This window comes from Antechinus flavipes, chromosome 1 (genome assembly GCF_016432865.1).
Source record: "Antechinus flavipes isolate AdamAnt ecotype Samford, QLD, Australia chromosome 1, AdamAnt_v2, whole genome shotgun sequence".
Taxonomy (NCBI): Eukaryota; Metazoa; Chordata; class Mammalia; order Dasyuromorphia; family Dasyuridae; genus Antechinus; species Antechinus flavipes.
The window spans coordinates 606,807,443-606,821,262 of NC_067398.1; positions in this window are offsets into that span (position 1 = coordinate 606,807,443).

Here is a 13,820-nt window from a genome sequence, read left to right on the forward strand (position 1 = left end):
AATTAGTGAGAACTAAAGAGGCCTTCCAGTTATCAATCAGATCTCAAAAGAGCAATTTTTAAATGTAGGTAAGAAACAGATCAATCAGTAGAACAGATTAGGTACATAAAATTCAGAAGCAAATAAACTCAGTAGCCTAATGATCAATAAATTCAAGTTAATGAGATAAGGAATTAATATCTGATAAAATTACTGGGACTATTAGACTGCGTTATGGAAGCAATTATGTTTATACCAATACCTTACACTTTATATCAAGATAATCTTCAAAAGTAATGTGACTTAAATATAAAAAGTTACACTTTAAATGCCTTTTTAACATTTCTTTAAACTATTTGTAATTCCTAGAAACCAGAAATAGTTGGAATAAGTTAGTGGGGAAAAAGTTATACAAGCACTCAAAGTGACTAATTTTAGTCCACTGCTGTTTTTAATCAGATACTCTCCCCTTCATAATAAACTGCCCTACATTTAAGGTCAACTCAAATAAGATCACACCTAATCAATAACTCAGTAATTTTATAGATTTCTCATATTTTTCCCTATGCTAATTGACATATCAATAATTTTGTAGACACTAATGCCCATCTATTAATCAGGACTGATAAGAAAAGCTACCTGATTATACTTTGGGTTGTTTTTGCTTTTGTTTTTTTTTTTTTTTTTTAAGCAAACTAGCCATTAACAAGAAGTATTTGCTATAAATAAGCCAGGAGAAATAGAAGGGGAGGAAAACAAATTGGGGCAATTGAGCTCAACTGCCCAAGAATAAAGATTAGATTATTTTGGCCTGTCAAAGGGAAAGTAATCAAATCAACTAAGTCTAGACCAGCATGCAAACTCTTTGTGTTAGAAAATATCACCATACAGAATGATGAATTTTAGAACTAAGTCAGGAAGGGAAAAAATATGAGAATGTTCATCTCACAGGAAAGACTTTATTGAAATAAAAAGCAAAAGGTAAGAAAGGAGAGATGGCAAGGAAGATGAGAATAGAAAGAATGATCTCAAAATAAGCCTTTCAGATGGGATTCCAAGTTAAACAGCCAAGGATAGTCATCAAGTCATAGATCATTAAAGCTGGTAGACTCCTTAGAGATCAGTGATTAACTTTTTTTCCCATCTCCATTGAGATAGAATTTAAACGGAAATGTGCTTAAATTGCATTAAGAGTTATTTAGAATAGCCATAAGCAAGAATCTTCCTTAAAAAGCTATTTCTTTAAAGTCTAGAAAATGTTTCAACTAATAACAGAGTGCTGTGAAATGTTCTTCCTTGGAGTTCTTGAAATACCTGCTAAACATCCATTTCTTCCAGATAACTTAAAAGCACTAGTGCTTAGCCACAGGAGGTGGCTTTAAGAACCTTTAGAGATTCCCGTTAGCCCAATGAGTCTATGACTCTCAGTACATTTTTGAGTAATGGATTTTCATACTAAACTTGAAGAATCATTCAAATATACCTATAGGGAAGTTGAATCTAACCATGTTATCACCTTCTCTCTCTTTTTCCTTCTCTGCAGTATCTCTCCATTTTAGTCTATTAATTTTATTATAGTAATAATTCTTGCAAATGATTCAATTCAATTCGATGCTTTATTTTCAATTTAATAATTCAGTCAAAAAAAAAAAAGATTTATCAAGTTCCTTCTATGTGCCAGGTATGATTGTAAGCACTGAAAATAGAAGGAAAGTGGAAAAAAAAAAAAAAAAAAAAAAAGTTTTCTACTCAGGAAGAGTTCACAATCCAAACTATGAACAAACTACACACAGAATAAAGAAGAAACCATCAAAAGAAAGATAGAGTAAATAAGGAAAAATGAGGAATTTGGGAAAGGCTTCCTGTAGAAGATGGGATTTTTAACAGAAACTAAGAATAAAAGCCAGGAAATTTAAAGGGCAAAGATGAAAAAGGAGAGAATGCTATACTAATTGCCTATCAGTGAATAGAGTATTAGGTCTCAAGTCAGGAGGACCTGAGTTCAAATTCATACTCAGATACTTATTGGTTTTTTGAAGCTAGACAAATCACTTAATCTTTCTGCCTCAGTTTCCTCATCTGTAAAATAGATTTTAAAAGCACCTATGTCAAAAGATTGTTGTAAGAATCAATTGAGACAGTATTTGTGAGGAACTTAAAATAAGACCTGGCACATAGTAGGTACTAAAAAATGTCTGTTTCCTTTTCTTTCTCTTGGAATCAGAAGATGGAGTTTCTTGTTTGAGGAACAACAAGGAGTTTAGTCTCACTATACTGAAGATTGCAATAAGGAAAGAGTACAAGGTTTTAGAAGGGCTAAAGTTATCAAGGGATTTAAGCACAGGAAGATTTTTAAACTTTAATCTGGATGTGACAGGGAATTACAGGAGATTATCAAGGGTGATGTGCTAAGATTTGTCCTTTAAAAAAATTACATTTGTGTATTTGAAAAAATAAAATACTATTGACTTTTTTTAAAAAGAAAGAAAATTACATTGGCACCTGAGTAGAAAATGTGTGTAGGACAGAAAAACCAGCCGGCTATTGCAACAGTGTAGGTGTGAGGAGCTGGAGACCGATACCAGAGAGGTAGCAATATGAAAGAAAAAAAAAAAAGTTTTCTACTCAGGAAGAGTTCACAATCCAAACTATGAACAAACTACACACAGAATAAAGAAGAAACCATCAAAAGGAAGATAGAGTAAATAAGGAAAAATGAGGAATTTGGGAAAGGCTTCCTGTAGAAGATGGGATTTTTAACAGAAACTAAGAATAAAAGCCAGGAAATTTAAAGGGCAAAGATGAAAAAGGAGAGAATGCTATACTAATTGCCTATCAGTGAATAGAGTATTAGGTCTCAAGTCAGGAGGACCTGAGTTCAAATTCATACTCAGATACTTATTGGTTTTTTGAAGCTAGACAAATCACTTAATCTTTCTGCCTCAGTTTCCTCATCTGTAAAATAGATTTTAAAAGCACCTATGTCAAAAGATTGTTGTAAGAATCAATTGAGACAGTATTTGTGAGGAACTTAAAATAAGACCTGGCACATAGTAGGTACTAAAAAATGTCTGTTACCTTTTCTTTCTCTTGGAATCAGAAGATGGAGTTTCTTGTTTGAGGAACAACAAGGAGTTTAGTCTCACTATACTGAAGATTGCAATAAGGAAAGAGTACAAGGTTTTAGAAGGGCTAAAGTTATCAAGGGATTTAAGCACAGGAAGATTTTTTAACTTTAATCTGGATGTGACAGGGAATTACAGGAGATTATCAAGGGTGATGTGCTAAGATTTGTCCTTTAAAAAAATTACATTTGTGTATTTGAAAAAATAAAATACTATTGACTTTTTTTAAAAAGAAAGAAAATTACATTGGCACCTGAGTAGAAAATGTGTGTAGGACAGAAAAACCAGCCGGCTATTGCAACAGTGTAGGTGTGAGGAGCTGGAGACCGATACCAGAGAGGTAGCAATATGAAAGAAAAAAAAGGAGTCATATTTGAAAGATGTTACAAAAGTAAAATTGATAAGTCTTGGCAACAGACTGGATGTGAGGAGTGAGAATCAGTGAAGAACTGAGGATGATGTCTAAGTAGCAAGTCTGGGGAAATGGAAGAATAATGTTGCCTTTTATAGTAATAGGAAAGTTTAGAAGGGAGTGGGGAATTTGATGAGAAAGAATTTGATTCAATTTAATAATCATCTCTTATACACCTACCTCTATGTCATCTTCCTTAGTTAAAATCTGGCCTTATAAACTTACTAGAACATTGTTAGCTGCTGAAAGATATATTATTTTTGTAAAATTTAGTTCCTACCTTCACAGAGCCTATACAATCTAGTACAGGAATATGACATATATGCAGATAACTAAGGCAAACACATATACTATTGCATGCAAAATAAATAAAAAATTAAAAAAAAATTAAATGTGAAATTGAATGGACAAAATGTCATACTCTGGATATCAAGAAACTCCAGTAGAGGAGGAACCATTTCTTTTGGATAATAGCACCATTTCATTAGGCAAAAGTGGGCATGAGGGGAAGAATAATGGAGATAGATGGTTTTCTGACTTGAAAAAGAGAAATTCTATGCCATATTACCAGGTTTCTTGTCTGTTTTTTCTTTCTTTCTTTTTTTTTTTTTTGAGATAAGGAGAAAAATGCCTTTCCATAAGTTCCCTTACCTGACCCTTCCCCTGAGCTGCCTAACTTCAACCTTGGAACAAATATTGGCTAAAAATACTAATAATCTATGTGAATTCGTTCCTCAGTGATTAACATTTTTATCCTGCCCCCTTCATATACTTGCCATTCCAGTCATCTTTAAATCTCTAAATATCAACATTCATGTGTTTTCTGCCTTATTTCTTTTTCCTTATGCCCTTATTTTCATTCCCCTCAACCACATTTTACTATGATTTCTAGAATGTCTGCTTCATGGATAACAGACTTTCACTTTAAACCTCTTCTTTTCTCTTTTATTCCATATTTTGAACTCATTGAGACCTGACTCACTACCTCTGAACCCCCAACACCTGAAGACAGACTCCCTAGATTTTCTTTCATGCCATGATTGTACTTTCACTTATACTTCCAGCTCAAGGAAGTAAAATCAGAATACTCCTTGATCCAAACTGCCACTTCCACACCCAGCAACCTCTTCTTTTAGGTTTATTCAATTTATTTTGATCATCCAATCAAGGTTCTGGTGATTGCCCTTGCTTGACCTCCATGATCCTCTCTTTCCTTCCTTAGTGACTTTATTATCTGACTAACAATCCTTCTCTTCTCCCCATTTTCTACCTTTTGGATGATAGATAGATAAATACATAGATAATCCCTCAAACGATATAACCTCAGAGTTCTTTAACTTAATCATTTCACATGACTTCTTCCTCTCCTTCTCATCCACACATAATGATGATCACATATTTGAGCTTGCCATCATCCACCGATATAGCCCTTCCATGTTTGTGGATGCTAGAATTTCCTTATCTGATTATAATCTGTTGTTATTCCACCTTCCCTCTGCCTCATATCTCTAAACCCTTTTCTTCATCCTCACTGTGACATCCAATCCTTATAACATCTCCTCAGGTCTTTCCCAGGTTTTCAACCCTATACTACCTATACTCCCCTTTTTTCCCTATTTTGATCCTTCATGAATTAGTTCAACTCTTTCACAGTTTAGTTCCCTCTGATATCTTGACTTCTTATCCCATCATCCATCTTGGCCTGATAAAGCTTCTGATTTATTATTTTTATCATTTGTTACCTTTACTCCTACTCATTTCTTAATGCAGCGGGAGAAAATCATGAATCTTCTTTACTGATTGGATCCACTACAAATTTACGTTTTATAATTACCACCTCACTAAGGCAAGAAAATTCTTTTATATCTTCCTAATTAACTCACTATCCCATTTGCTTCAATGACTTATTCAAAACGGTTTATCCTATCTCAAATTTTCCTTCCTTCTCCCTTTCCCCCAACCTCTCACCTAAGAAACTTGCCTCATTTTTCACTAGGAAAAAAAGGTGAGGTCATTTTCCAAGAACTTCCTCTTTTCCTCTTCTTGTCTCACATCGCCCAGATGCTTTAGCTATTATCTCCTCCTTCATTCTTATCTCATATGAAGAAGCGACATTTCTTCTTGTCAAGATAAAGCCCTCTACTTGCACAAATGATCCTATTCCATCTTGTCTTGTCCAACAAATCGTCCTCTCTCCCATCTCCACTCTCATTTTTCTTAAATATCTCCCTATCTACCCAACTACTTACAAACATCTCCACATGTCCACTATCCTTGAAAATTCCTAATTTTATCTGTCCCTCACCACTAACTAATAAGAAACTTCTCTTTCCAAAGTTGCCAATGAAAGAGAGAGGAAGAGGAGGGGGGGAGAGGAAGAGGAAGAGGAAGAGAGAGAGGAGAAGAGGGAGGAGAGGAAGAGAGAACTTGGCAATTGTCTTAGTATGCAATAATAAGTTATTGAAGAAGTTGGAGTTTTGAAGTGATATGATAAGGTCTGGAAGTAAAGGAAGATAGCAGCATAAAGACTGAATGAGGGAAAGATCAATTAATAGAATAAGACAATAAATCAAGTAGATGGTAGTAAGATATTTTATTAAGTTGTGGGAAAGAGAAAAGAGGTGAAAAATATAATAGAATTAGAATTTGTAGGACTTCAATTGATCAATGATGACAAAAGAAGCTATACCCAGAAAAGGAACAGTGGGAAATGAGTGTAAACTGTTTGCATTTTTGTTTTTCTTCCCAGATTATTTTTACCTTCTGAATCCAATTCTCCCTGTGCAACAAGAGAACTGTTCGGTTCTGCACACATATATTGTATATAGGATATACTAAAACATATTTAACATGTATAAGACTGCTTGCCATCTAGGGGAGGGAGTGGAGGGAGGGAAGGGAAAAGTCGGAACAGAAGTGAGTGCAAGGGATAATATTGTAAAAAATTATCCAGGCATATGTTCTGTCAATAAAAAGTTATTAAAAAAAAAGAATTTGTAGAACTTAGCAACCTTTCAAATCCAGAAGAAAAGAGATATCATCAAGGTTTTGAACATGAGAGACTGGTTGAATAATAGTGTCACTGGTGCAAATAATAAGGTTAGTTTTTTCTCTTTATTGTAATTTTGAGATTTGAAAAGAAAAGTTTTGTTGGCTAAAGAATAGCAAATGTTTGGAAATAAATCTGATATAAATGCAAACGAGATCATTTTAAAAAGAAAAGAAACAAAATTAGAAAGATAAGTAGTTGAAGAAATATAATAAATAAGAACATTTTGGATATTCTGAATTTGAGATGTCAATAGTAGTCAAAGTAGGCATCCTGTAGTGAATAGAAACAGATATACAAGATTTGTTCTGGTCAGAATACAAGGTGATTCAGGACTTCTATGATATCCTGTATGATCAATCTACATAACTGATTCACCAAATCGTATAGTAACAAGGACTAAAAGCTGAATCTCTTTCCAAGTAGACAAGAAGGGAGAGAATTGCTCAGAATGTTTTCATGCTAAAAAATTATCTCCCCATGTAGACAGGGACCCAGAAAGTATGACCAGAGGGAGAAATGGTCTTGAGTAAGGGGCAATACATTCTAATTACACAGAATTAAAAGGCACACTAGTGAGTTTGGATACCTAAGAAGTAGTTTCATTCTTCAATGGTTAATTAATTGAGCTGAAATTCTAAAAATAGAAAATAGCAAGATGAATATATGGGACAACAGGTGTGATGGCATTAGTCCAACCTAGAATAATATGGAAGATTAACATGGGCTTATTGTCACACTTATGGGCATCTTCTTTCACAGAGCATTCATATTATTTCTCCATATAACACAGATGGTGTTTCTCAAAAGTCAAATAAGTGTTCTAGTAGGCAAGTCAATCCAACAAATATCTGTTACTCAGTGTGTCCAGGCTTCTTTCTTTCCAATATTTAGTGGCCAGGTTACTATAAAAACAGCCCTTGGAACTGCCAGTTTTCCTATTTTCCATTAATCCTTCTTTTTTTTGTTTTTAATAGCTTCATAGAATTAATGTCACCAGGCCCTTGCATGGTTGCAAACTACTTTTAATACTTCATACATTTTCTTTAGAGATGGATGTATTATAGGCAGACTGTCTAGTAAAGAATCTACTTCACTGGATTAATGCATTAAATTTGACAAATATTCATGAAACACTTACTATATTCAGCACTGTTAGGTGCTAAAGAAAGTAAAGACAGACAGTGTATAAATCCTGATCTCATCTGGAAGTGACCTAAGAGAATTCAAGTTAACAGTCTAATAGGGGGAAAGACATGCCTAAATGACTGTGTAATAAGAAAGAGTGATATAAGTTTTAAAAATTGTGTCTTTCACAATTTGGCTCTATTCTTCCTCTCCATATATATTTCACGTTATGTACCCTTACAGTGGTGGCTGCATGAGGCAACATAGTATAGTGAATAAAGAGATGACTTCAGGCAGGAAGACATGGATTTAAGTCATATTTCTAATACACACTAGCCATGTGATAGTCATTTATTTTCTCATTTTACCAGATAACTCTCTAAGTCTCTAAATTATAGACAAGGTGCCAATCCATTTGAAGAGGAATTCTCCACTGAGAGTTCCTTGTATAAATGAAATCAGTGGTCCAGTTCTTATTCAACATACTTTACATTTTAGTCAAAGTTCCCTATATGTTGCTCTCCAAATCCAATATCCCATCTCCACCAGAACTACTGATCAATGTTGAAATAGTCCAAATCACAAAAATCTTTTTTCATTATAGAACATAGAATTGAGGACCAATTCCTAGTCTTTCAAAATTCTGGAGAAACTGATTGATTCATCACTATCCTCCCACCTAATATTAAATATTAATGGATGCACCTGCTTTAGATTCTGAGAACTGCTGTTGAAAATCTAGGTCTAGCCTTACCTGACCCTTATGGAATGGAGAAGATGACTAGAATGGAGGCTGTGTTTGTGGTGAGGATAGTTCAACCACAACTGGGCAAACTGTTCTGCCTGGGACTCGCAGTGACACAACGAAGAAAATAGAAGATTTGCTCAGAGGAGCCAGTTCACTTCCTGGATCCACCCTAAGGGAACATTTAGGCAGGACATCTATTTATATCTTTTGAGGTAGAGCTACTAGACCACCCAGAACACCAGGATGAAGCCCTTGATTTTTGACTGTATCAATCCAAACAATCTAGAAATCTTGTGGAATTAATATTTACACGGACTCACTACTATAATGGCAGAGGTTATTGATGGTAAATTATTGTGATCCAGGCCATGACCTAAGAAACTGATCCATTTTTGTCTCATGGTCTCTACAATCAAATAAGAATTCTAATCATAGAATTTCACTAATTCTTCATTACTCCTACCAATGGTAGAGATGAGATTATATAGCCTGGACATGAAATGAGACATAAAATATGCTTGTCAAATTACAGCACTATTCCTAACATTGCTGAAGTCTTAAATGTGCAAATAGACATAATCAAAGGATGACTGGAGAATAAAAAATAATGTCCAAGTTGAGAGCAAGTAATAAAACCCACTGCTTTGTATGTTTATATTCAACATTTTTCAAGAAAATTGTAAATTAGAGATTCTAAGACAAGGAGATAAATTTGGTTGGCCTCAGAAGGTACATTACTAATGACCAGACTATAAAAGAACTTTTTCTTTTTTTTGTTCTTTTTTTTTGGCTGAGGTAATTGGAGTTAAGTGACTTGCCCAGGGTCACATAGCTAAGAAGTATTGAGTGTCTGAGGCCAGATTTGAACTCAGATCTTCCTGACTTCAGGGCTGGTCCTCTATCCACTATACCAACAAGAAACTTTATCAACAAGAACAGCGTTAATAAAGGAGCTAAAGAAGGAGCTATTATTGTCTATTGCTCATAAGAGGAAATCCAAAAGCCAAAGTAGGCAAAGATGAGAAATAACATGTAAAGTAGAAACAGTAATAATTTTAAGTATACAGTGGACCACTTAAATAAAGAATTCAGGAAAACAGATTACAAATGTGATAGTGGTCTTACCACTGTCATTATGTAATTTCTACTTTCTATAAATATGCTATTGCACTCTCTGTTTCAAAATCATGGCAGCATGTGTCCTTCATTTTAATTTGCGTATTGATAATAGTCAAAATTATTTAGATACTTAAAGTCATTCTCAAAGCAATATTGCTATTATTGTATATAATATCTTCTGGTTCTGCTCACTTCACTCCATCAAAATGCTATCTGTATCCAGAAAAATAACTGATAAATAAAAGTATATAGAGAATAATTATATATACACAATACATAATAATATGTATAATATATAATATAATATAATAATATAATATATATAATATAATATGTTTTATACACACACACACACACACACACACACATTTGTGTCTAATGGTAGCCAGTTCTACAGCAGGAAGAAGAGGAGGGAGAATACTACGCTATGGAAATACTTGTTTTGTTTTGTGAATTGAAAACAAAATATATTTTTAAATTTTAAAAAAAATCATGGCATCAATTATTGAATTTCTTTAATAAAAAAATCACAAACTGAAAGTTCAATATCAGTTAGCCATGTAATATGGGAACCAAAAAAAAAAAAAATCTAACATGATCTTGGGCTTCTCCTTTGATGTTCACAATATGAATTTTTCCATGTAATACTGATTATGGTGGCTGTTGTATACCAGGTTTAAGTCATTTTCCAAATGATCAAAAAAATCAGGATCTAACTCATTATCTTTCTCTCTCTTCAATTCCTGTCTTAATAATAGAGAATTTTTACATTTATAACTATGATCTGTCAAACTTACTTAACTCCCAATTCTTCCTTAATTCCCATTACCGGCTCCATTACCCCATTTTATTCTTACATGGGGCTAGTTATACATTGGATCTCATCATCCCATGAAACAGATGAAACAAATGTTTCATCTCCTAATTTAAAAACTCTGGTATTCAATTATCTGCCCATAACATCTTATCATATCTCTCCCTCTGCAGCATGCTTCCTAAAACTTTTCTTCATCCTCACTGAAACCTCTCCAACTACTCAACTACTCCTCTGGAAAACAGGGTTTGGGGCTGCAAGGCAGAAGAAGAAGTAGAATGGTAATCGATTGAAATAAGAAAGGGGTTTAAGAATTTAAGAATATTGAACTTGTACAATGGTGAATGATAAGTTCAGTGATGCAACTATATTTGGATGTAGTTGAAATGGAGTGGAACAGTTGGTCAAAGGAAGTGAATATATTGATGAATTATTAGAGTATGTAAAGGAGTAACAATCTATATGGTGAAGGAATTAAAGAGAAAATAGTACAAAAAGTCAGTTAAAAAGACTGATTGAGTGACAAAAATGGCCATGATGATCCTTAAAGAAGGACAGGATAATAAGCAATTGTGGTAGAAAGAAAGAATGGAAGTGGCAATGGGGAGGAAGGAATACTCCACTCCTCCACCTCAACCTGTGAGTCAGGGGAATGAGTAAAAGTGCAGCCAAGACTTAAGAGGTTAAGCAAAGAGCTTGTATTATCAAGACAGAGCCTAGTAGGTGAAAGGACTGAGGAAAGAAAAGCTTTAGAAGAAAGCAAGTGGTGAATCACCATTGTGTGGTCCTTGGATTTAGATGCAGAAAATCTGTGGTCAAATCTCTGATCTATGCCATAAGATCTCTGGGACTTTGGAAAATTACTCAGTCTTTTTGTCTTAGCATCATGAATCTCTGTCAAATATAGAAGTCAGAGTATACAATCTTGTAATCTCTTTCTCTACAGTTTTGACATTATTTTTAGCATAATGACAGGATAACTGTCCCACTTTCCTGGGTCATCTCTACTCATCATCATAATCTATATCTGGCCCTTGGATCCAGATGGTTCTAGAGAAGAAAGAGAGACTGATGAACAGCCCTCCATCACTTAAATCCCACTCACTTGCATGTCATAGCATCCCCTCCTTGGTGTTATGGTCATCTTAAAGAATGAAGGGCAAATAATAATTGAAGTTGAAAAAAAAGCAAAGCCCAACTATCATCTCCAGATATTCTGTGGTATAGTGCAAACAACAGAAAGGTTGCTTGTTCACTTTCCTAAATGTTGCTCCCAGAACTGAAAAACATTTGTTTAAGACAGAAGCCTTTTCTTAATGTAGCCTTCTCAATCAAACTATAAGCATTTGTTCATTTTCTATTTGTGCAAGGTTCTTTGCTTAACATTGGACAAAAAATCAAAATCCAGCGAATGAAACAATCACAAGGAAATTACAACCTAATGGGGCAAATTGCAAGTACATATATCAGTATATATATAGACTAAACAGAAAAAGAATAATGTCAAGCTACACAAAGCAAAGAGCTAGAAGCTGAGATCAGAAAAGACTATGAAGAAGATGATACTTGGCTTGTCTTTGAAAGGTAGAAAATGTTCTCTAAGTCAGAGGTGAGGACAATCTTGTCATTTCAGGCAAGAAGGACAATTAGTACTAAGGCATTGAGGCATGAGTTGGAGTGCCATGTGTGAGGAACAAAGTGAAGGTGAATATGTTCAGATCTCAGATTATAGAAGGGTGACCTAATGCATGGTGGCCTAATGTTGCTTCAAAGATAATTACAGGCCAAATTGTGAAGATTTTTAAAAGTTGAATAAGGAAATTTCTATATGATCTTAAGAGTTATAGAGAGCTATTGAAGTTTCCCAAGAAAGGGAATGACATGGTCAGATCTACACTTAAAGAAAATTATTTTGGCAGCTATGTTGATATTGGATTGGAGTGGAGAGATCCTTGAAAGGAAATCAGTTTAAGAGGCCTTTGCAATAATTTAGGGGAGATGATTGTTTGAATTAAGGTGTAGCTGTGTGAGTAGAGAGGAGGCTTGTATGAAAAATATAGTGGAAATAAAAGTGACAGGATTTATTAACTGATTGAATTAATGAAGTAAGGGAAAATGAAGAAGAATAAAGGATAATATCTGTGATATTGGCAGAATGATAGTTTGTTAGCCCCCAAAAAGGGGATTAAGGAAGGGGTGATGAGGTATTGAGATGTTTAACTTCAGGCATCTTGAGTTTAAAGTATCCCTAAGATGTCTAACTTGGTATTGAAATATTAAAATTCTGAGAAAAGAATGGATTAGGATAATGTCATAGACAAAGAGACCTAACTGAGTTTCAATTGATAAATGATGGACAGAAGCAGCTACATCCAAAGAAAGAACACTGGGAAACGAATGTGAACTATATGCATTTTTGTTTTTCTTCACGGGTTATTTTTACCTCCTGAATCCAGTTCTTCCTGTGCAACAAGAGAACTGTTCAGTTCTGCAAACATATATTGTATCTAGGATATACTGCAACATATCTAACATATATAGGACTGCTTGCCATCTAGGGGAGGGGGTGGAGGGAGGGAGGGGAAAAATCGGAGCAGAAAAGAGTGCAAGGGATAATGTTGCAAAAAAATTACCCTGGCATGGATTCTGTCAATATAAAGTTATTATTAAATAAAAATATATATTTAAAAAAAGGATAATGTCATAGAAATGATAATTGAGTTCATAGTAGCTGACAAAGTCACTGAGGGGAATATAAAGACAAGAATAGAGAATATAAGGACAGAATCTTGGAGAGTATCACAATTAGAGATGATGATATGGATGATGAACCAGTAGAGAAGACTCTGGACTAGTTAGACATGAAGGAAGAATTCATTTGGAAGAACAAAAAGCCAAGAATAATGGGAATTAATTTTTTTAAGAGTGGAAAGAAAGGGGGCCTAGCCATGTCAGATTTTAAGCTACATTGCAAAACCATAATCATCAAAATAATTTGGCATTTGTAAGAAACAGAAAGACTAATCAGTAAAATTGGTATACAATACATGGAAATGATGAGCACAGAAGCCAAGTATTAAACAAACCAAAAGGTTCAAAACATTGGGGCAAAAACTCAATATTCAACAAAAATGGTTGGGAAAACTGGAAAATAGTTTGGGAGAAATTAGTTATTAACAAATGTCTGATACCACATAGATGAGTTCAAAACAGGTAGATAAAGTAGACATAAAGGGTGACATCATAAACAAATTAATAGAAAATGGAAAAATTACTGTTGGGTCTATAGATAAGAAAAAGAGTTCATGACCAAACAAGAGGTGAGAAAATCAGGGAAGGTAAATGAATAATTCTGATTCCATAAAAGCAAAACACTTTTAAACTAAAACCAATGCAGTTAACTGGAAATCAGGATGTGGGAATCTTTGGAACAAGTTTTTCTGATT